Source organism: Pipistrellus hanaki (genome assembly GCF_964339955.1).
Source record: "Pipistrellus hanaki genome assembly, chromosome: 3".
Taxonomy (NCBI): Eukaryota; Metazoa; Chordata; class Mammalia; order Chiroptera; family Vespertilionidae; genus Pipistrellus; species Pipistrellus hanaki.
In genome coordinates this window covers 24,255,592-24,279,516 of record NC_140505.1, presented here as the reverse complement: position 1 = coordinate 24,279,516, position 23,925 = coordinate 24,255,592, and the positions used below count along the sequence as shown (strand labels likewise).

Below are 23,925 nucleotides of genomic sequence, written 5' to 3'. Positions count from 1 at the left end.
TGATACGGAGCCAGAACAAGGTCATAAATTATGTGGAGACAAGTTAAACCTGTTATGAGATGTTTATGTGGTTCCAGTAGGAACGCTTAAGAAGGAGAGAATTTCTTGCCTTGCCTTTTCAGCCTCAGGCCCAATATCTGAGTATGGTGGCTATTCACTCCTCAAGAATAGCTGATTAGTAGAGTGAATCCATGTTATTTTCTTTCAAGCTTATTTGTTTACTAGCATTTACTTTTAGCAGCCTCAAAGGACATTGTTTTTAAATTATTATAGAACTATAGCCCTGGCAGATTGCAAAGAAACATAAGTTAGCCTTGGTCAAGCTTAAGAAATGTTGTCATAATGCTACTAAATAAGCCATTGTTTGAGGACAATCATAAAAATGCACTCACTATTATTCACTTTCTGCATCATTAAACTAGTAGGACAGACGACAAGCAATCAATAAATTGGTGCCTTAGCATAGCAAGACAATGGCAGAATAGGTGGAAATTACACTCACCTTCTCCAAACCGGAACAATCAACCTGAATAACCAACTGACAGCTGAGACGTTATAAATCGAAGATTTACAGAAGTCACATTGACTAGAAGGAAGGGCAGTGACACAAAAAGGGCTGGCCCTGTACCCGCATGCTGTGGTTGAAAATTGGGAGGGATATTTCAGCTGCCAAGGTTCCTTCTGAGGAGCTCTGTGTCTGAGCCCAACACCAGGATCCAAACCCAGAGAACCAGAACCAGTAAGAGGGCCCCACTGGCATCGGGCTATGAAAATCAGCAGAGAGTTTGTTGAAAAACCAGAGGAGACTTCAGTGTGAGACTGAAAAAAAAAAAATAATAATAATAATAATAAAGAAAAAATGGGTGTGGGGGAGAAAGGGGGGTTTGAATAATTGGTATATGACTTTACAGTGATTTTATATTAGAAGAGAAAGATGGTGGTGAAAAGAATTAGAAAGTAGAACCAGAGATCAAAAGTGAGGAGAAGGAAAGACGCAAAGTCTAGAACTCTGTCTTTTCCTGGTGGCATCTGTTACCTTTGCTTTCTATTTCCACTTGAAAAGTGAAAGGAAGCAATCAGATGAGGTGGGTCAAGGAAAGAACATGCTTGACAACATAACCCCATGGAATAGTGCTGATTTGTTGCCCCGACTTTTCTCTAAGATTACTTTGTTCACATAGACACAGGTCTAAACAACAGGGATTGCACAGTTCTGTCAGACTCAGGACACCAAATGCTAAAACAAAACAAAATATTTAGGCACTTCGGCTGCTGTGTGTGTTTAAGGTTCAACCGGTTTCAGTATTCTTCACCCATCTCTGCACAGCAAGTGCCAGTCCCATATGGGCCAGGACTCCCCACCCCCGCCCCCCACCCCACCCTCACCACGAGTCTGTGAGGCTCTGGGGGATGGACATCCATAGCCACACCTAGCTCCAGTATGAAGGCGCTGTCTTTGCTCACTTTTTTTAATAGTGTTTGTGCTTGAGACAGCACCTCGACCTCTTATCTCTTTTGACATATGAGCTTTTTAAAAAATTGAAATATCATGAGGAGAATGTAAAAGAGAAGACTAATGCTCTATAGGTGCTTCAAAAGTGATAAACACCTCAAGCTTAAAAAAAAAAAAATAGAATGAGTTCTTAGGTGTGGCTCAGTGGTTGAGCATCACCCTTCACATCAGAAGGTCACAGTTCCATTCCTGGTCAGGGCACATGCCCAGGTTGTAGGCTCAATCCCCAGCAGAGGGCATGCAGGAGGCAGCTGAGCAGTGATTCTCTCTCATCATTGATGTTTCTAATCTCTCGCCTCTCTCTTACTCTCAGTAATCAATAGAAAGAGAGAGAGAGAGAGAGAGAGAGAGAGAGAGAGAGAGAGAGAGAGAGAGAGAGAGAGAGAGAAAGAAAGAAAGAAAGAAAGAAAGAAAGAAAGAAAGAAAGAAAGAAAGAAAGAAAGGGTCAAAATCATGCAAAACATGTTCTGAGGTACTCTTGCATCATTTCTTTGAATAACGACACAGGGACTCTGAGTTGTGTTTGAATTTCAAAGGTAAACTTTCCAGAGAAAGACACTGAGTGACCTATGACTTGGCTGTAGGAGCATGTCCTGATTCGATCCTGTCTGTGGGGTGGATGACAGATAACTAAGTATTGTGATGTCAAGTAGACCAACCGGATTGAAGATGCAACTGGACTGCCGATTGGATAGGTTCTGCATATAAATGGATCCCGCCTCAACACTATCCATCTGATACCAAATCTTATGGTCCATTTGCAAAAGCAAAACCAGAGCGAGTCAATCCCTCCCAGAACTTCACTGAGAAAAAGATGATCTGGCTTCTTCATCTCAGGTAATTTTATGCATTGTGCTACACATTTGAGGTCATAGGAGACAGTAGGTTTTTTAATACATAATTTTTTGTCAATGTGTTCTTCACCAAAAATTCCCACATTAATTTCCCATTTTCTCTTCCATATGCAAAGAGAGAAAGTAGAAACTGATTTAGGTCCGCTGCATAGTGACCACGCTGTAATATTATAACAGAGCAGCAGTTCTCAAAGTGCAGTCTCTGTACTGGCAGCATCACATCACCCAGGAAAGTGCTGGGAATGCAAGTTCTCAGGCTTTCCCAGAATCACTGAATCTAAAACTCCTCAGCAATCTGCATGTAACAAACCCTCCCGCCGATTCTGATGCCGGGCAAAGTTCTTCTTTAAAAAATATATATTTTATTGATTTTTTTTTTTTTTACAGCGAGGAAGGGAGAGGGAATAAAGAGCCAGAAACTTAAATGAGAGAGAAACATCACATTGTTCAGCTGCCTCCTGCACACCCCCTATTGGGGATGTGCCCAAAACCAAGATACACTCCCTTGACCAGAATAGAACCTGGGACCCTTCAGTCCGCAGGCAAGGCCATCACTCTATCCACTGAGCCAAACTAGTTAGGGCAGCGAGGCAAAGTTCTTAACTGATTACAGGGATCCATTATTATCAAGTAGGCGAAAGGAAACCACTGAAGAGCACATTTCTTGGTCTGTCCTCCCATCTGCTATTGAGCAAGATGGGTGATTGTGAAATTGCTATGTTCTCTGATATCTAAAACATAAATCCTAGACTAACTCTGCGGAAAAGGGAGTTCTGAAAGGAAAGCTTCCTTGCTGTTTGCCATTCGACCTTGGAAGAAACATTAGATCAGGAAAAGAACCTGGAAGGCTGACGTTGCAGATTATTCTAAAGGATGGCTGCTGTTGCGTAGTTTCAGATTCTGGGTGGCATCTGATTAGACGCAGCAACTTAAACTCCCAGAGTAATTAATAAGCAATGTGACTTGAAAAAGAACTGTGATGCAAAGCTAAACACAAAGGAGTAGACAACCTTGTGTTTGGATGTAAGTGGGTGGAAATATGTGAGAGACTGAAGGAAAGGACAAACAATATATAATATCATTAGCATGATCAACTCCTTCCCACCCGCATCACTTCCATCTTAAATTAACACTGTTTTATCCCTGCGTAAACCCTTGAAACTATCTAGAATACACAAAAGTAGAAAATAGAGTTAAAAAGAAGGGTCTTCTAATAAGTCTTGGCAGCCTAAAAGAGGGACTAAATAAATGCTTCTTGGAAAAGTATTAAGAGTGTGTTCACATTCCTCTAAAAATTCAATCTAAAAGAAGGAAAACCAAGGGATCGTTTGACCCTGATAAGATCAGTATCTTTACTTCCTCCAGAAAACAAAACAAAACATATCCAAAATAGGGCTTTCAGTGAATGTCGGAAGTCAACTTTACTAAGGCATGAAAGAATGCAACATGAAATGAATTTTGAGTCTAAAACTCAGCTACCTGTCTGGGTGACCAGGTTTCTTTCTTTCCTGATACCGCGGGGGCAGAAAGGGCCTTTGGAGCTCCCAGAGTTTCTGGGACAGGTTCTCTGCTGTCCTCCCTCAGGGTCACAGATGTACACAAGTCTTCCATGTTATGTCAGCCTACTTTGCTACTTTTTTTTTTAATATATTTTATTGATTTTTTACAGAGAGGAAGGGAGAGATAGAGAGCCAGAAACGTCGATGAGAGAGGAACATCGACCAGCCGCCTCCTGCACAACCCCTATCAGGGATGTGCCCACAGCCAACGTACATGCCCTTGACCGGAATCGAACCCGGGACCTTTCAGTCCACAGACCGACGCTTTACCACTGAGCCAAATCGGTTTCGGCCTACTTTGCTACTTTTCAAGAACTTCCCCCACTTTCAGCTTAGCATTTGCGCAATTTCTGTCATTTGTGTCTTCTGTTCTTGAAAAGAACCTTGAAAGTGCAATTTTTCCAGGGTTACTCATGGTTTCCAGCAAAATAGTACCAGGAGCAAAAAGGAAGGAAGGGCAGAAAAGAAAAAATAAAGTGGAAGAGGAAGGACGACTTAAAGTGAGAAGTGGGTAAGTAACTGCAGTCTTTACACATGAATGTGAAGCATAAATGGATGACTCAGCTTTGGAGAAGCCTTTGAGGGAAGATACCCAGAAACTAGCAGAAGGCTCCCCTGGGTGAGTCCCCGGATGTTTCCCCATGCTGTAGTAAAGAGGTTTTAGGCAGCTTGTAATAAGAACTGCTGTTTTCTAAGTAAAAGATACAGCACTTGTGCCTCAAAAATAGCTTATTCAATGACTCTTCACTTGGAATGAAATGCGCAGCCACATCTTCTACTGAGAATCGGGACTCACGGGGCTCATAGACTAAATAGCAGAATGTCGTGCCTATATACAATCTGAGTTCTTCAAAAGGGCCCAGAGGCAAGAACAGCTCCAAGGTTTTACAGATCCTCATAAAACCCTCTTTTGTTCTGCTCCTTTTCAATAGCCAGCACATGACACAGAGAAGGACCAAGGCCTTTGTCACCAAAAGTCACTTCCTTCCTTTATTGGGGCTGGGCAATGAGGGAAACAAAAATGTCAACTTCTGGACTTGGGTGCCAGATATTTTGAAGTGTTCTTATTTCTAGAATACCCTCGGGAAGCAGTGAAAATGGAAACCATGGGAGAATCCGTGCCTAGAAGTGTCACTAGAGAGAACACAATAGGAGCCATTGCCAAGTCCATCTCCTCAGCCCCAGTTAACAGTGAAGCCAGGGAAGAACTATAGGTGACATTTAAGGGTGAAGTTAGGTGGAGAGGGAGGAAAAGAGAGCGGCTTCAGAGACCCAAGGGAGGAGTTTTCAGAGGGGAGACCACTTCAGTAAGTTCAGTAAGATGACCACTCAGGGTGATACAGGGAGGGATTGAGCAAAAAAGAAGATGATAGATAGATAGATAGATAGATAGATAGATAGATAGATAGATAGATAGATAGATAGATGATAGGGCTCAAGGACATGGACAACAGTGTGGTGGTTGCAAGGGTGGGAGTGAAGGTGGAAAAGGGCATAGAGAAGGTAAATGGTGATGGAAAAAATGAAATAAAATAAGATACTACCACTCAAAAGGACACCGGATTTGAGGTCATGGATGACCTTTGCTATGTCTATTTCAGTCACATGGTGAGGACAGGAGCCAGGCTTCAAGGGAATGAGAAGTACATGGGAGAAGAGAAATCAGTGATTGTAGAAAACATTACCAAGAAGTTTGACAGTGAAACAAAGGAGAGGGAAAGGGAAATAACTGGATGGAACAATGTGACATTAGGGAAGGAAAACGCTTGATGCATTTATAGGCAAAGACAAAGAAATAAATAGGAGAGAGAAATAAAGTAGGAAAACTAATTAAATAAATCCACAGAGATGGTTTCAAAAAGGAAAGGAGAGGGAGAATTCTAGTTTATTCAGAAACATCAATGATGAGAGAAAATCATTGATCGGCGGCCTCCTGCATGTCCCTTCTGGGGACTGAACCTGCAACACACTCATGTGCCCTGACCAGGAATCTAACTATGACCTCCTGGTTCATAGGTCGACTCTCAATCACTGAGCAACACTGGCTGGAAAATTTTATTTATCTCTAAATTTATTTATGTATTAAGGTAATTTTACATTTATCTCTAATCATTAAAGTCTCTACCTCATGAGGTAGTTGCAAAAATTATGATTAATGTAAATTAATTACATAATGCCAAACACTTAGAAAAGCGCCTATAAGTAAACAAATATTTAAAAAATGTTAGCTGCTATTATCATTTCAGGATTAAGAAAATATTGATTATCTATTTGATAGTTGGCCTGTATTTTCTGCCTAAGAAATCACTAAGGTTTTGTGTGTGTGTGTGTTTTTCAAGACATCACTTGAAAGTCAAATTTTTGAAGATATTAAACTCTCTATTTAAAAGTGAGCAGGAATTGTGGTTAATCAAAAATTCCCTATTAAAACTTCAGACATATATGTACATATGGAATAGAACAAGCTGCAAGGCTAAACACAAGATGTAAACTATAGAGGAAGTTTATGTTGCTATTATTCCCTAAACAGATCTCTCAAACTATAATTTATCAGCTTCTGCTGATGCTTCATCCAACAAAATACTGTTGAGGTCATATAATTCATGAATTTTCCTGAAGTATGACTCCAGGAAAATTGTGTGAGTCATAGTCTGCTCTTTTATAACTATTGCAAAATAAGAAATTTTGCAAAAATTATGAAATATTGCAGCATTTTATCATACTATGCTAGATTATATAGTCTTCAGGATATGGAGAGTGAGGATGACATTTCATAAATGGGGAATGCATAGTGTAAAAGAACATGTTCCAAACTATAAGATATTTCCAGGGGCATATATAGAAAGAAACCAAACAGAAGCCCAAGTATGTGGTCTGTCACTTTAATGGTGGAGAATTATATATTTTTTTTTTCCAATGAAGGTCTACTGACTATACTCAGCATTGAAAAAATAAATAAGCAAAGACTTCATATAAATTCAAAGTAATTCAATTTTTGAGAGAATAATATTAAATAATTTAATCACTTTTCTAATTAAGAAAAGATGATGTAGAACCTTAACCTAAAAACAGCAATAAACTGAATTATATTCAGAAAGGCAGAGAGGAGAAAAGAGACAGAAGGGGGAGGACCAAGAAAAGAGAAGGAAAAGAAAAGAGAAGTATAGGAACAAAAATTTCTCATAAAAATAAAGAGTAAAACTTTGGGAAAGTTGTAACAGAGACAAAGTTATACAGGAGATCAATGGAAAGAATTCCTTATACATTAATGAAAAAGAAAAAGATTTTGCTAGATATTACAAAGTGCCCCTCTGTGGGAATTTTATCCCTTTGCATATAGACTACTAGCATTATATAAAAGTGCCGGTTTCCCACTGCCTTCTCTAGAGAATATATTATCTAAACTTTGGGATGTTTGCCTATCTGATTCATGAGATGTGCGTTCTTGGTGTGGTTTGCTTTTTAAATTCTTATTTAAGTACTAGAGGCCTGGGGTGCATGAAATTCATGCATTGGGGAGGGTCCCCTTAGCCCAGCCTGCACCCTCTCCAATCTGGACCCCTTGGGGGATGTCCGATTGCCGGTTTAGGCTCGATCCTAGGCCTAAACCAGCAGTCAGACATCCCTCTCACAATCTGGGACCACTGGCTCCTAACTGCTCACCTGCCTGCCTGCCTGATTGCCCCTAACTGTCCCCCTTGCTGGCCTCATCCCCAACTGTCTCTCCCCCCCTCTCCCCTCCCTGCCAGCCTAGTTGCCCTCAACTGCCCCCCTGCTGTCCTGGTTGCCCCTTACTGCTGTCCTGATAGCCCCCAGTTGCCCCCCTTGCTGGCCTGGTTGCCCATCACTTTCCCCCTCTCCCCCCTTCCCCCCACCCCCGATAGTCTGGTCACCTGCAACTGCCTCCTCTGTAACCCCACACAGCCTGCTGTTCAGTCACTTGGTCATCCCTCACTAACCCCCGTGCCAGCCTGGTCACCCCATGTAGTCTGTTGGGTTGTCTGTTTGGTTGGATTGGTCACTTAGGCTTTCATTATTATAGATAATATACATATAGAGAGTGCATATATCATAACACAGACAGTGAATTTCACAAACTGAAAATACCCACGTGACCAGCACACTGATGAAGAAAGAGAAAACTCCTAGCATTCCAGAAGCCCCCTGTGTCTTCGTAGTGAATTTTGATTTACATTTCTCTGACTTGGAGAAGCTTCTTTTCACAGGTTTAAGAGCCGTTGCATTTTTGCGATTTTCTATTTAACTATTTTTCCATTTTTCTACTGAATAAACTGCAGTATGATTTATAGGAGAGCCACAAGGTTTTTAGGAGAATTGTACTAGTAGAAACAGCATCAACTGGGTCAGGAAAGGATAAAAACATAAAATAAAAAGAACTTTAGACCCCAAAACTTCTACAGGCAGAAAGCAGAATTGGCTACATTTTATTCAAAGGGAGAAATGAAGAGCTCAGAGGAGAGAATCAAGAACTGTAGAGAATCATTCCCAGAGTAGTAGGCCTAAGCCCTAATCAATAACCTGGCAATAGTGCCTGATGGGTTTTTGGAAAATTGCTGTGTTCTTCCTATTCTCCTCCATCCCCACCCCTTTAGAATCGGAGCTTCTATAGCAGTTATTCTATGCTGTCCCACTAGTGTAGGTTGCATATGTAGAGACCAGATAGGTTGTCTCTTTACTTTTCAAGTCTTTAGACCAGAGGTTCCCAAACTTGTTTGTGCCGTAGACCCCTTGCCATGTGTTTCAGTTTTGGGTAGACCCCCTACTTACCTGATATTGATTTTTTTGTAAATTTCTAACTGTAGTGAAGTTTAGTGTTAAAATTTAATAAAAAATAATGTACTTACTTTTCTCCGGCATTCTCAAACAAAATAACACTGATTCACTATAATTTGTATGATAAACTACCAGTTTATATTTTTTTAAATATTTTCTCAGCACTTTCCTATTCAAGATTCAGGAAATGAATGAACGTATTTTTCTCACATTCATATTTATAGAGTGACGAATTGAACAAGTCGGTGCAAGTTCGCGAAGCTTTGAGACAAAAATTGGCAAGAATGTTTACTGCGCGTATGCTTGTAACAAGATGATACTGGTATATCATTATGTGCAGGTTTTTATCCTACAACTTACACAATTTTATAAACATATATAATAAATTTTTTACTTCATAGGTACTTTTATAAATAATTTATATGTTTTTATATTATAAGATAATATGATGTAAGTAAATAGGTACTATCAGTGTATGTTGAGATCCACTATCGTGGACCCCCATTTTCATTTCATGGACCCCCAAATTTTTTTTTCGCTGACGTAGACCCCTTGCAGGTTGTCATAGACCCCTGGGTGTCGATATAGACCACTTTGGGAATCACTGCTTTAGACTGAGAGGAATGTTACTCAAGGAGCTGCATATAAAAAAACTATACTTACGAGGCCTCAAATGTACCTATACTTGATTTAGATGACTTGATCTTAAAACTTAAGCCTAAGCCTTTTGCCTTAATGCATGATATTTTGGAGTCTTACAAGAGGGGATGAACGCATTTTGCTATGGTGGGGATGCGAGAATATTGCAGACAAAGAGCAAACTGTAGAATATTGTATTTCTAAAAATGGACAAATTCCTAACTCCACATACTCTTTCTCTCAATCTCTTGCTCTCTCTTTTTAATCCTCACCCAAGGATATGTTTATTGATTTTAGGGAGAGGGGAAGGGAAAGATGAGAGAGAAACAGAAATATTGATGTGGTAAACACTGATCAGTTGCCTCTCACATGTGCTCTGACCAGGAATGCAACTTGCAACCCAGGTATGTGCCCTGACTAGTAATCAAACCCACAATCTTTGGGTATATAGGATGATACTCCAACCAACTTAGCTACACTGGTCAGGGCCCTACACACTCTCTTGAGAATGTTTCAATTCTCCCATCAAGTGATAGAGTCTGTGTCTCCTTCCCTAGAACTTGACTTGATGACTGTCTCAACTGAATATGGCAGAAGTGACACAAATGACTTCCAAGGAAGCTCATTATAAGGAATATAATTTCCTTCTCTCTCTCTCTCTCTCTCTCTCTCTCTCTCTCTCTCTCTTTCTCTCTCTCTCTCTCTCTCCCCCATGTAAGAAGTCTGAGACTGCTATGCTATACAGAAGCACAAACCAGTCATGAGGAGACATCACCTGCAGAGAGAGAGGCCTGGCTGGTCCCCAAATGCTCCAGCACCCTATTGATCCCACAGCAGCCACCATCAGACTGTTCCACACAAGACGCCGTGAGCCAGAACTATGCAGATGAGCCACTTCCAAACTCCTGACCCACAAAAATGATGAGAAGTACTACATAAAACATTATTTTAAGACATTAAGTTTTGGGTTTATTTGTTATACAGCACTAGATAACTCAAATAGATATTGATCCTTGTTCACAAAATAAGATCATTCCAATTCTATATTGAATTTAAACTTAAAAAGAAAGTCAGGAGTGATGTGAAAACCAGCTCAAGTTTTAGAAATTCATTCTGAAATGTAAGAGATGTTGGTTAATTTCATACATATCATCTGTAATTTAGTCATTGGAGTGCCTTACACTCAATAAAACCTAATGCCTGAATTTTGTAGCCAACATTTATTTAATTGATATGAGATTTTAATTGTTTCCATAAAAATAAGCCAGGTTTTAATAAAATTTGGTCAGCACAAATTAGGATAATAAATAATAAGAACAATGCCCCTCCCCCAAAGCAAACATATGTTAGGAATAGAGTTGGAAATACTGTTCTCAGATCTTCAGCAGTTACAATCTTTGTTCTGAATGGAAATTTTAAAAGAAGCCAGTTGATAGAAAGTATTCTCTGAGTCAAAATACCCTTTTAGGCATAACTGGACAATCAAATTTATCTTTTAAAAAGTTGGGAAAAAATAAACTGATGAAGGGAGTGGATCCAGAGACATGGAAGCATGGAACACAGTGCGGGATCTCGGAGGGAAGGTGGGGAGAGTGGGTGACAGGAGGTAATCAACCAAAGACCTTGTATGCATAACCCAGGGACACAGACAATAGGGTGGTGAAGGCCAGGCTGAGCAGGGGAAGGGGGGGTGGCTTGAGGGGGAGGACATGAGGTAGGCTGGAGGAAGTCAATGGTGGGGGCGGGGAGGGGAGAAGAAGACATACGTAATATTTTCAACAATAAAGAAATACTAAAAAATAAAGAAAGTTGGGGCTTGATAGTTTTGAAAATGCTAATTTCATCATTTGATATTGCCAAAGGCCAAAACATAGCCATTGCAATAATTTCATTCTATCACATTAAAAAATAATGTGATAGAATGAAATTATTGCAATGGCTATGTTTTGGCCTTTGGCAATATCAAATGATGATATTAAGACACCAAACTCTTGTCTTTACTAATGTAATAAGCAACAATAAAAAATATTGGTTTCTAGCATTTTGATACAAAGGAAATATCTGAGCTGACTTGTGAGCATGGGAATGGCAGTAAATTACTGAGGCAACAGGTGTCACCGATACTGTAATTTGATTTTTTTAAAAAAATAGTGTTTGACTAACTTTTTAAATGGTTAATGTGGTTTTCTTCTGAAAGCTACTGGAGTCTCTGCACATTTCATCATATTCAATGTGTGCTTCCTCTTTCTCATTAATAGTTTTTATTATTAATTTTAACAGGAGATTGGAATAGGACTTGTTTTGTTTCAGTTGTTCCCCTAAAGACTGAAAAATAATAGGTTCCAGCTACTGCCAACTTTCAAAGGCCACCTATATAAGGTGTGTAAGAGCTGAAAACTGCTTTTACAAAGCTTAACCCATCACCCAACTCAAGCTATAAAAAGAATGGAAGAATGGATGTGGAGAGGAAGAGAGATTTCTTTGGACCAAGTTGTGGTATCCTGTGCTTCCTCCAGCACCCTCACCTGTCACCAGGGAGGAGGCAGGGAGGCTTTTCCCCAAACATAACCCAAGTGGGAGAGGAGCCGCAGCACAACCACTTGGATAGCTTGGCTCACGCATAAAGGGGGTCTGCAATGTGCTGCTAGATGAGTCCGAGACACAGCTGCATTAGGAGGACACCGCCCTCCACCAGTGAGTTCCCGGACACAGGTGCACATCTCTCCCCTTGGGTCAGTGGGGCAGCCCGGAGATGAGAGTCAGTCAGGGTCATTTACCAAAGGGGATGTTTCCCCAAGGCCTTCTGAAGGAGTGGGAGTTGGGGGAGAAGGGAGGGTAAGCTTACCTCACCACAGCAGAATGAAACTGAACGCAAGCCTCGGTCACAGGGGCTGAGCATTAGAAGTTGATAATGACCAGCAGGCAAGTCAAGCTCCACCTCAGAAGTACCCAGAGGGGTTCTTTAAAAGCTCATGAAAGCTCTCTCATCCCCCAGAAAATGAATCAGCTGAGGGAATCCACCACACTTAGCACTCACAACATATTAGTGTGGAGCTGGATTTCAAGAGCTTCTACCTACCTTATCTCTCTTCCTGGGCAGGTCAGACTAGCTGTCTGCAGGTGGTGTCCACATAGAAATCAGGAGAGTGAGGTGGGAACAGAGGGCAGAATGGCATTAATGATGCCTTTTTATTTCTGCATTCCTCTTGCTTTGACATCTGAGACCTTGCTGACCCTGGAGACACTGGCCCACCCACAACTAGATAATTCCCTTTCATTTGCAAACCAACCAATCCAAAGCCCAGACCCCATCATCCCCCTCTGCCCTAATCACCCAGGACCAAGTACCAGAAATCTGGAGACAGAGCCTGCTCAATTTATTCAAATCAACTTACCTGCCTTGCCCATCCCCATGGAAACCGCAACAAGGCACTTGACTAATTTTCCTCTCCCTTCCTCTACCTCGAACCTACCCTGGTGCTTCCTCATGGGCCAAGCCACACCTTTTCTAGGAAACTGTGAATAAACTCCTCTCCCTTCACCACAGTCATTTCTCCATCTGCATGTCCCACTATCCCAGAGTAAAACAAAATTCGGCCCTCTGTAAACCAGAGCACCCCATGGCAGGCTTCCCTGCATCAACCAGGCCTCGGGGAGGGAGGGAAAAGCCTCTCTTTTGAATGAGGCTTGGCAATTGATTATTTCACCAGTTTGGACATTTAAATACTTGAGACTCTTCTTGTAACTAAGGCAACAGAGGATGCTTTGTTCTCAAGGGCTAAGATGGCCTGGGAAATCTATGGGATCCACCTGAGAGTCTACAACCTTCTGGGAAGGAACCGAGTTTGCTACAGAAGATGTCTTGGGGTAACCTTTAGTCTAAAATGTAAGATTTTTAGCCAGAGTTGGCCTAGCCACAGTATCTGGAGAACAGTGTGCCCGGTCTTTAGGCCACCAGCTCCTGTCCAGCTCAGCCAGCACATCGATGTGCACTGTTTGGGAGCCGAATTAACTCAGAATCATTTGTTGTGATTCCTTCCTTTCAACCTGCCCCATTCTGCTTTTAACTCATTACCAGCTTTACTTCTAGCTTCTAGCTTTCTTTCTTGCCTTGATCCTCAGGTCCACACACCTCTCTTCCTAACTATGACTTTGATGCTCTTGTATTCTAATTCTCCACAATAGTGTTCATCTCAGCCCTCCTGGATCAAATGCAGAGCCACCTCAGTAAGCCTCAGTTTCTCTCATGGCCTAGACTCTACTACTGCTTGGGCAAGACTAACTAGTTAAAGCCATATGCCATTTAATGATGGAGACATGTTTTGAGAAATGCATTGTTGGCTGCTTTCATCATAGTGTGGACATCACAGAGTGCACGTACACATACACAAACCTAGATGGCAGAGCCTACTCCACCCTTAGGCTATATGGCATAGCCTATTGCTCCTACGCTACAAACCTGCACAGCATGCTATTGTACTAAATACTGTATGCAATTGTTACACGAAGGCAAGTTTTTGTGTATTTCAACATATCTAAACATAGGAAATGTACAGCAAAAATACACTATAAAAGATAAGAAAAGCGCACCATATCCATAGGGCATACAGTATAAATAGAACATGCAGGATCGGCAGTTGCTCTGGGTGAGTCACTGAGTGAGTGGTGAATATATATGAAGGCCTAGGACATTGGTGTACACTGATATAGATTCTGTAAACACGTAGGCTACACTAACTTAGAACACAACACTAGATTAAGTCAAGCACCAGAGAAATTATGCAATCAAGAGACATAAATATGAGATGTATGAGGATGCTGCTGGCATAACAGCGTACTGTTTTACAGAAAACGCTTTTGTATAAGTAGAAAGAATTCACTCTAAAATATTAAGAGAAAGTGTAGTAAATACATAAGTCAGTAGCATAGTTGTTTATCGTCATTAGAAAGTATGGTACATAATTGTATTGCTATACTCTTATAGGACATGTGAGCAGTGAGTGGCACTAGGATGTTATGATGGCTATGATGGCACAGGCAATGGGGATTTTTCAGCTCCATTAGAATCTTATGGGGCCACTATCCTATATGTGATCCACCATTAACCAAAACATCATGAGGTGGCATTGACTATACAGCATTCTCACATTTCACTGGCTGAACTGTATCTGTTTACAAAGAGCAGGAAGCTTTTTTTTCTCCTCACTCTCTTTCTCTTTCCATGCACAGCAATTCTGCATAAAATTGTAAGGGATTTTTAGGTCCACCAAAAGATTAACCATCTAAAATCCCATAGATCCCTTTAGGGTTTCTCTAACTTGGTCAGGATCCCTTTCTGAAAACTTCATTTCCTCCTTTTCAAAGACAGAGCATCCATAAAAGTGACTGAGGCGGCTCCTTTTCTTCCCTCATCTCTGGAAAGTGAAATTCCAGGATGGGGGTGGGGAGGGGGTGGGGTTAGGGAGTCACACCTTATGATTGAAAGAGGTCTTCCTGAGAAACTCATCTTTTCAGTTCACATCACAAAAATATATTCCAGCAGGTCCTCCCCTCCCCCAACACTTGTCCCTGACATCTCACTCCTATGCTTATATCCTGCTCATTTATCTAATTGAGATTATGCAATTAGGCTGAATTTAGTCTACTTTTACAGTTTCTGACACTATGAGATTTAATCACTGTTATTGATTAATTATAATACTTACTCTTCTTAAAAACATATAGCATAGCACAAGTGGCATGCTTTCTTACAATTTTCTTATTATTTATAAACTATGCATTCTGTGTAGTCATCATTTGTCTTTAAAGGGAATTCTGACATTTCCTGTGGTTGGGAACTGATTTGCATGGCAATTGGTTGTGTGGTATTTCTGCTTAGCAAGTTTCTCTGACACTGAATAAACTGCAATGATTTCACATGTGGGTATTTCCCCACTTGCATGATGAGGGCAAAGTACCATATAAAGGCCAACTTAGTGGGTCTGATTACAAAAATAAAGGCAATTTCTATGGATAAGCAGAAAGTAAAATGTTGTCTTTTCTACCTCTTTTTTTTTTTTAAGTTTAAATGTCCAGCTTTTCTTTGTAAATATATGAAATATTATTCTAATATTGTTATTGTTCACAGGTTTCCTTTATAATATATTTGTCATCAACTCAATGCTTTAGATGTATATTAAATAAAGGGCAGAAAGCAATATTTTCTTTAAAATGGAACTATATCTCCTTAAATCAGGATAGAGTTGGGTTTTCCAATAAACTCATCCCTCAATTATATTTATGAAAATTCTATGTATCCAACCAGTCAATATTTCAAAATATATTAAAAGAAAAGCATAAATAGATCCTCAAATACCAAGCCACTGTCTAGATCCTCAAATACCAAGCCACTGACCATTTGATTTTATGCTAGAGTAGATTTACATGGTAAAACAAGAATATTTTTCTTAACCCAACAAGATACCCCGAATCATTTCTCCTATCACATGAGAATTCTTATTTTTACATGGTCATGGTTATAGAAAGAATAGTATTTTTTAAGACCAAACATTTCTCCTTAAATATATTCTTGTTAGAGTTTTTCTTCAGATGTAAGTTCCAAAGGTAAGCAGTGACTTACCAGGCTTGCATCTGATCTGCTCAAGTTCTTGGAGAGGTTCCTCTTTGCTTTGAGGTTGTGTCTGAAACTTGAAATATAAAATGCGTTCTATTAAGCTGCCTGGTGTTAATGGCTGTGTTTATCCCAGAACACTCCACAACAGAGTGAAAATCCCAATCTCTTCTTTCTGTAAAACCTTCAAATTATTTTCTTTTTCATTTTCTTCTACACTTCAGAGAGACCACACACAACCTTGAGTCGTGTAAAATGTACATGTATCAAGCAAATTAGGAATCATTCATTGCAAACTTATGTAAAAGTTTCTTCAAACAGTTGTAGCTAACCCCAGGAGCTCTCTGCTTGTATTTGTCATGAAAGAGTGTGTGTGTTTTTCCAATGTGGAATGATCTAAGTGCAGCAAGGGATACCTCTACAGCTGACAGTGAAAGGGAGAGTGATTCTACAACAAGCCGAGGGGAATCAGACCCTTTGGCTCTGATCATTAATCCAAAGCTTGCTACGGGAAGTGCATTAGTTAGCTCAAGTTAGAGAAACAGTGGCCTCTTATGGAGTCCCAGATGCACACACATGGTGCCAGACCTTGTAGTCTATTCTGACTCTTATTCAGCAAAAATGCAGGATGAGATGGCTACAAGAGAAAAGCCATGCTAGGCCCAATTATTTCATTTTTATAAGTCACATAGAAAAGCTCCCATTCTGCCTTAACCGGCTTGACTCAGTGGATAAAACATCGGCCTGCAGACTGAAGGGTCCCAGGTTCGATTCTGGTCAAGGGCATGTACCTTGGTTGTGAGCACATCCCCAGTAGGAGGCAGCTGATCAATGTTTCTCTTTCATCAGTGTTTCTATCACTATATTCCTCTCCCTTCCTCTCTGTAAAAAAATCAATAAAAATATATATTTTTAAAAAGTTCCCATTTGTTATTATTCCTTACCCCTTCTTCCCAGCAGTGTTTACCTTCCTCCTCCAGACATTGTAAAGATGCAAACATACTCTAATGAAGTTCAACTTTTAAAATATTAGTATCAACCTGTGAATTTTGGGTTTCCTAATGTTTCTATCATTCTCCATGGGAATATCTTAAGCAAACAATCTTACAGTGTTTCCTTTGACATCCTAAGATATTGAAAAATATCTTACAACTGGGAAAAATCTTCTGTCTCTATACAGAGTAATTTTGCCCACTTGGCATATACAATATATGCAAGAATCACAAACACTGGGGAGTGGGGAGAGATAGTGAGAAAGTCACTGGGTTTTTTTTGTTTTTTTTTAATGCCATTTTTACCAATGTAAGCACAGCCAAGAAAACTAGCACATGTGGGTCTGTCTAATAACAAGCTGATTTTAAAGGGAACCAGACAGAGAGACTGCCCCCTGACGCCATTCAGATTGTTATTTACTGGGGTTTGGGAACTTTGTATTTAGAGAACTCTGAGCCTTTGCCGGGCAGTCCCTACTGTTTCACCTGTGATACGGTGGAGTGACTTCCAAAACAGACAGTAGTGGTAAACATGAGCAAGGCCAATGAATTTACTCTGGGAGAAGAAAAAATATTTGAAGAGAGTTCCCTGAACTTTGAGCTGCATGTATTTGGTGGAAAACAACACACAGGTAAAAGTGAAATAAATGCAATGATAAGCCAAAAGGAGGGCTCCATCAGTCAGAAACTTATCTATTAACAATAATCCCCATGGTGTTCAATTTAAGTGATAGCACAAGGTCATGTGAAATGACATATTTAGCAGGAAACATGGAGTCAGAGCATTTTACCACTCCATATTGCCTCAAATAAGAAACCCGGGCACAAAGTCAGGAACTATCATGGATCAATATCAAGATTCTAAGATACATTATTCTGTTAGTTTTCAATTATGATTTTCTTCAAGGGCACACTGTGGTCTTATTTCCTATAAATACTCTATTTGGTTATCTATACATTCATTTAAAAAAATTCTCAACATGTAAATGCTTCAATAATGTCACCGCATGATCAATTTCCATTATTCCCGAATACACATTCATTGAAAACATTTTGCAATCCTACTGGCAAGCCAAGAGGAATTGTGGTAAAGGTCTCTTTGAGGTTAGCAAACCTAATGAAATACATTGTACAGCGAAGCATTGTTTGCAATTGTGACATAACTGCATTCTTATCTACTTCCTGTATTTATCTGAGCTGTAAATAGCTCCCAAAGATCCTTCCAGAGTGCCTTCCAGAGAGGCATTCTGATTTCCTTTCTGTGGAGGCGTATACTGCTGCTCTGTTCGTGCAGTATTCTACCTTCTTCAGCTCTATTCCCTCTCTCCTATGAGTGCCCTCTTTCCCTCTCTGCCTTTCTCCTATGCGAGTCCTCTCTCCCTCTCTGCCAGGTCTGAGTCTATTCCACTCCACTTGTATTTTCTTAGTCAGATAGAGAAGGATGCTAGCTCTCTACCTATTATTTAGTACTATTTTGTTTGGAAACAGTTTCAAGGGCCAAGAACACATCTAAAGATTTTACATAGTTGGTTCTATTTCTTTTTTTCCTAAATATTTTTTCTCATGGTGAAAATAATTTTAAAAATTGGAAATTCTAGAAAAACACAAAGTATAAAAGTGATAGAGATAATCACTTTTAACATTTTTCCAGTCCCTTTTTCAATCCATATGCTTATTTTAAATATTCAGATAGCACTGTGTCCTGTTTTCTCCACCCACCTTTACATTTTGAATATCTAAGTCCCAATGTCCTTTAAATGTGATTTTAATTTCTATAAAATTTTCATAACTTATTCACTCCATCCCCCCATGGTAGAGCATTTAGATACTTATCAATGTTCCATATTTTAAATAATGTCACTTAGGCTATCTTTCTAGACATTTTAAAATTGCCTCTCTTCATTAGAACAACATGCGTACATAACAAGCCTCAGTCACCTATAAGGTGAGGGTTGCCATCACATTTTCTGTAGAGAGATTCTACGACTTATATAAGGCCACATAACTAGTTCCGATCATGTGCCCCACAATGACATTTTGGTCAATGATTATAGGAAGTTGGTCCCATAAGATTATAATGTAGCTGAAAAACTCCCATCTCAAAGAGATGCGTAGCTGTCATAAAGTCATGTCATAATTCGTAACATCCTCAGTGCAATAGTCATGTGTTAGCCATGATGCTGGTGCAAACAAACTTACTGTGCTGCCAGTCGTGCAAAAGCACAGCACATACAAGTGCAGAGGTGGCCTATGCCATCTACGTTTCTGCAAGGGCACTCTATGATGTGTTCCCACAATGACGAAATCGCCTAATGCAAATTTTTCAGACTGTATCTCCATCCTTATGCAGAGTATGACTGTATTTGAAATTTGGAATTCTTTGATTTTTTTTTCTTTCTCCATCTCTCATGCTTAATCAAACACTGAGACTACTATCTATTTGAATTGCCTTTTGAAAAAAACCATTTATTTCTGTTTTATGCTATTGCCACCCATTCCGGGCCCTTGCTGGTAGCCTCACCCTGAAGCCACCTAGATGGCCTTCCTGCCTCTGCACCCTCCTGGTTGGATTCCTTCCTGGCACCACTATCAGATAGACCTTTCTTTATGCTACTGTCCTGTTTAAAAACATCACTAACTTCTGAGTGAAACCCTAGATGAAATATAAACACTTTGCCTGGCTCTCAAAGCCCCATTTTCCCCCTCCTACCTTACCTCATCCACTCCCCTTTCTGTCTGCTCGCTATCCTATTCCTGGCTTCCTGACTTCTTATAATATTTACCCCATTCAAAATACTCTTCTCTTTCACTTCATTTGTTTAAATTTTACTCAGTCTGGTAAGGCCCAATTCAAGTCTCATTTACTCCATGAAATAGAGTGAGCTTCCCATTGCATTTGAAGTTGGCCAACTTGAGTTCAAAACTCTGCTTTTCTGTTTTTTCTGGGCGAGTTGGGGAGAAATGGTTAACTCCTCTAGCCTATTTCTACACATGCATTTAGAATTGTCCTATATCAACCTCCCAAGATCCCACAAAGGATTAAACGAATGTTATATAGTTTTGGTAAAGCTGCTAAATGCTAGAGAAAATATTTTCCACACTATCCCTGTCTATACCACATAATGTAGCACTGAATTATGTTCTGTCCTATCATACTCTCTCATTGTTTCATGTATGTTGGTCATTTTTCCTTAGCTTAGCTGTAACATCTCTGAATAGAAATGGTATCTTATATTACTTCTACAATTCCCAGAACCTAACACTGCACCTTGTCCCACTAATTACTGGTCCAGTCTAGATGAGTTCTAGCTGATAAGGTCTGGGCTTGGGTCACATTGGAATTTAGAAACTAATGGAAGAGTCCCAGCCTACTGTGTGTCTTCTGGAGCAGGAATGTCTTATACTTGTGGAAGTTTGGGATCAAGGTTAGCTTACACCTTTGCTAAATCTGTGAAAATGTACCCTCAATTTGGACCTTGCCTCTGAGAGATATTCACTGTATTTTCACAGTAACACTTATTAGGTCCACTTACTGAAATCAGAGAACAGAAGCAAGATGTTCTGTAGACATCCAGGAATAATACCCAGACCGTTGGATATCTTTATCAGAAAGGTCAGGTTACCTAATCATTATATGTCATTAAAGATAATCTGCTAATCTTTTCTTCTAAATTACTCAATCTGAAATTCTTTTCTGTTTTGTTTATCTAGTTACTAGAGACCCAAAAAACACCTCCCCCCTAATAGGTATACCTTTAAAAAAAGCGAGTTCTAGGGTTAAGGTTAGGGTTAGTGACAAAAAAAAAAAAAAAATAGGATTAAGGCTAGAGTTAGGGTTCATGCTACATTTAGGTTCTGAGTTAGGGTTTCAATTAGGTTTTTAGTTAATGTCAGAGTTAAAGTTCAGCTTAAAATTAGGTATAGATTTGGGTGTTTAGACGTAGATTTATATTAGAATTAGGATTAGTGTTAGATTTAGGTTTAGGTTAGATTTCTGGGCTCAAAGGACAATTTTATAAAAGAATTATAAATTTTTAAAATATATTCTTGAAAATTCCACTTTGCATAATAAAAGATGACAGGTCTTTCATATTTTTTCCAACTTCCCAGGGGCCAGTAAAGCACTGTTGGAAAAGAACCTTCATTTTACAGCATCCAAGATTAAAGTGACACTTTCAATATTGATGTGACCATCCTAAAGTTTAATTTGTAGATTATTTTTACTTTGTGCTACTTTCTTCCCTTTCCTGATATACCCAACCCTCAAACTAAAAGCTGACAACATTGAAGAAAAACACCATGATCTGGGATTCACTTACATTTTACCTGAGAATCAACACGATAGACTTTGGAAGCACTAATCTTTTGTCAAGCACCATAAAACAATCTGTTTTAATAGGATCAAATTATTAGATATCGCTCATATCTGTATTTCAAGCCCAGACCTCTTTCTCAAACTACAAATTTGGATTATGAATGAATGAATTATGTCCGCCCATTTCACTTGAATGTCAACAGGTCCAAGAGTGAACTCACTGTCTTCAATGAAGTTCCCTTCTATCTAATGGTAACATAATTTACCAGGTGCTCCAAAACAAAAACCTTCACTCAGCTCATTTTTTCCCTCACCTCCCACTGTCTCATCCTTTTGTCAAAGTTCTATCAAATCTCCTCCATACCCCACCTCTGTCTTCAATTAGGCCCTTATGATCTCTTGCCTAAAACATTGCAGCAACCTCTTAAGTAACTTTCAAATAATTTTCCTACTTTCAAGTTCTTCCTTATCCAATATGAACCCCTCCATTGTCACCAAACTGTGACATCTCGGTCGTGTCATCCACCCATTGAAAATCTTTCCTAATTTCTCTTTTAGAGCCTCTTTCTCACTCCTCCTTCCCCTAGAATTTTCCAGTTCCTCCCTTGCATCCCACCATACCTTGTACAACTATGGCTGTACTTACCACACTTTATTACACTTGTCTCCCTGGAGTAGATGGCAAACTTCTAGATGTTGAGACTATCTCATTCATTCCCCTACCACCAGTGCACTAAACAGTGCCTGACACAAAATTTTGCTGAAACACAAAAAAAGGTTATGTACAGGACTAAGTGACGTTCACAGATCCCTCTTTATATATTAGTACATCCAGTCCCAAAATAAAACTTATGTTGTGTAAGGTTTCCTTAAAAAGCACACCCTGCTTCTTAACAGGAAGTTTCAGATTAATAAACAGCTGACAGAACAAACTAAATAGCATCCAATGAATCACCAGTTGACCATTCATTGCAGCTAACTAGATACAGGGAGGGAGTCAAGATGGACACAAACATCATTCTTCACTGTTGGAATGAATATGTTGCAACATGCTTGAAAGCAAATCAGAGCATTGCATGTTTCCCTACACTGTGGTGAAATTTCAGGCACAGAGAAAGGCCATAACGGAAATGAATTTGGGAGGCTATATGAATACAGAAACTGGCTTAATACTAAACTAGTGGCCACAGAATGTCCACCACACCCTACTTTGTCCATGTGTGTAACATAGAACTTTGCACATGGTGTATACTCAGTTTTTCGTTGTTATTCATGAGAATATGATAAAAATACAATATATGGGTTTTTGGTAATCATTGTATTGCAACAGAATTCAGCAGTGGGTGGGGGGATCACATTTTTTAAGGTCAAAGAGCTCAGCTGCCTATCTGCATTATAGAGCTAAAGGCCTAAGAGCCATAGCCATGGTCACAGGCTGCCTGTACCAGACACCAGCACTTACAGCTTTTGCTCTCAGGGAAAAATGCTAGGCCCCAGCACACTGGAAAGGTTAGATCCTATTGAGAACTTCCAATGACAGCTTTCACCTGGAACGGTGCACGTGGTCAGAGGAAGCAGAAGGGGATGAGTGGTAGGGACAGTGGGATCATGGCCAGACCATACAAAAACAGAACTTTGCCCCACAATCTGCAGCAGCCAGTCCCAGACAGCCAAAAGGTAATCAACAAATGCAAGCTTTCTGCCACGCACCATGCTTCCATGGAATTGGAAGGAGGCATTTTCCAGCTCAGAATCAACCAATAGACTTTCCAAATCCATCACACAGGATGCTCGCCTCCGGGTCCCCAGGCCCACAGCCTCGGGGAGGGGGGGGGGGGCGGGGGTGTCTACCTGGCACCTTCTTCTATGTTTCCCATCGCACTTTCCCATTCGCTGCCTGTCTTGGAGTCTCTGTCCCACACAGGAGATGTTGGCTGACCCCTGTGCCATAGTAAGGTCTCAGTAAATAGCCTCTGCTTCTTCTCATTTGGGTGGTCTTCGTGGATTTTCACCCTGGGTGTCTTTGAAACATTCTGAGAGCCTGTTGTGTGTGATGGAAGGAGGATTCTGCATTGCAGGGATGGGGCTGGGGAGGTGAGATCTGGAATTGGAAGGGGGCACTTTCTAGTTCCATGGGAATAGCTGGGGGTGCAGGTAAAAGGCACAAGGTGATTCCTCTGGCCATGGTCTGGGAGCCACTGTAGAAAAGGGGAAGGAGATGACATGGGCCCAGGAGAGGGCCAGAGGAGACTGGAGCAGGGAGAGGGGTGTACTGCAGGTGGCGGCGGTAGTGGTGATCTGAAAGACAACTGGCTGTGCAGGAAGGAGGCCTTGCAGGGAGTGTGGGACTCCAGCAGCAGGTGCGTGCTGTTTCCATGGCGAGACCTCACCATCCAAGCCCACCACCATCTTGGAGCTGGAATGCCAGCTTGTCATCGTGGAGGTGACCACGCATCTGCCGATGGATGACAGCTTCAACAACTGGAGCAAGAGGAGTGGCTCTGTGGCCAGGAGAATCTCATCCACAGTCTCTAGTTAAGGAGAGCCCCACAGTGGACCTCATGATAAGCAATGTGGTGAGAACCCCAGGGCATTGGTCGGCAAATTGCAGCTCGAGAGCCTTGGTTTGCGGTTCTGTTGACTAATGAG

General features: G+C 40.4%; 1 long non-coding RNA gene across 1 annotated transcript in view; it reads right to left on the bottom strand.

Moving 5' to 3' along the window:
* LOC311620474 overlaps positions 1 to 22,082 on the bottom strand; it is a 43,653-nt gene extending 21,571 nt beyond the window's left edge. The window contains exons 1-2 of the long non-coding RNA XR_014794697.1: positions 21,923 to 22,082; positions 15,979 to 16,045 (exon numbers count right to left, since the gene is read on the bottom strand). This is a non-coding gene — a long non-coding RNA (uncharacterized lncRNA). The remainder of the gene's footprint in view (positions 1 to 15,978; positions 16,046 to 21,922) is intronic.
* Positions 22,083 to 23,925: the final 1,843 nt, after the last annotated feature.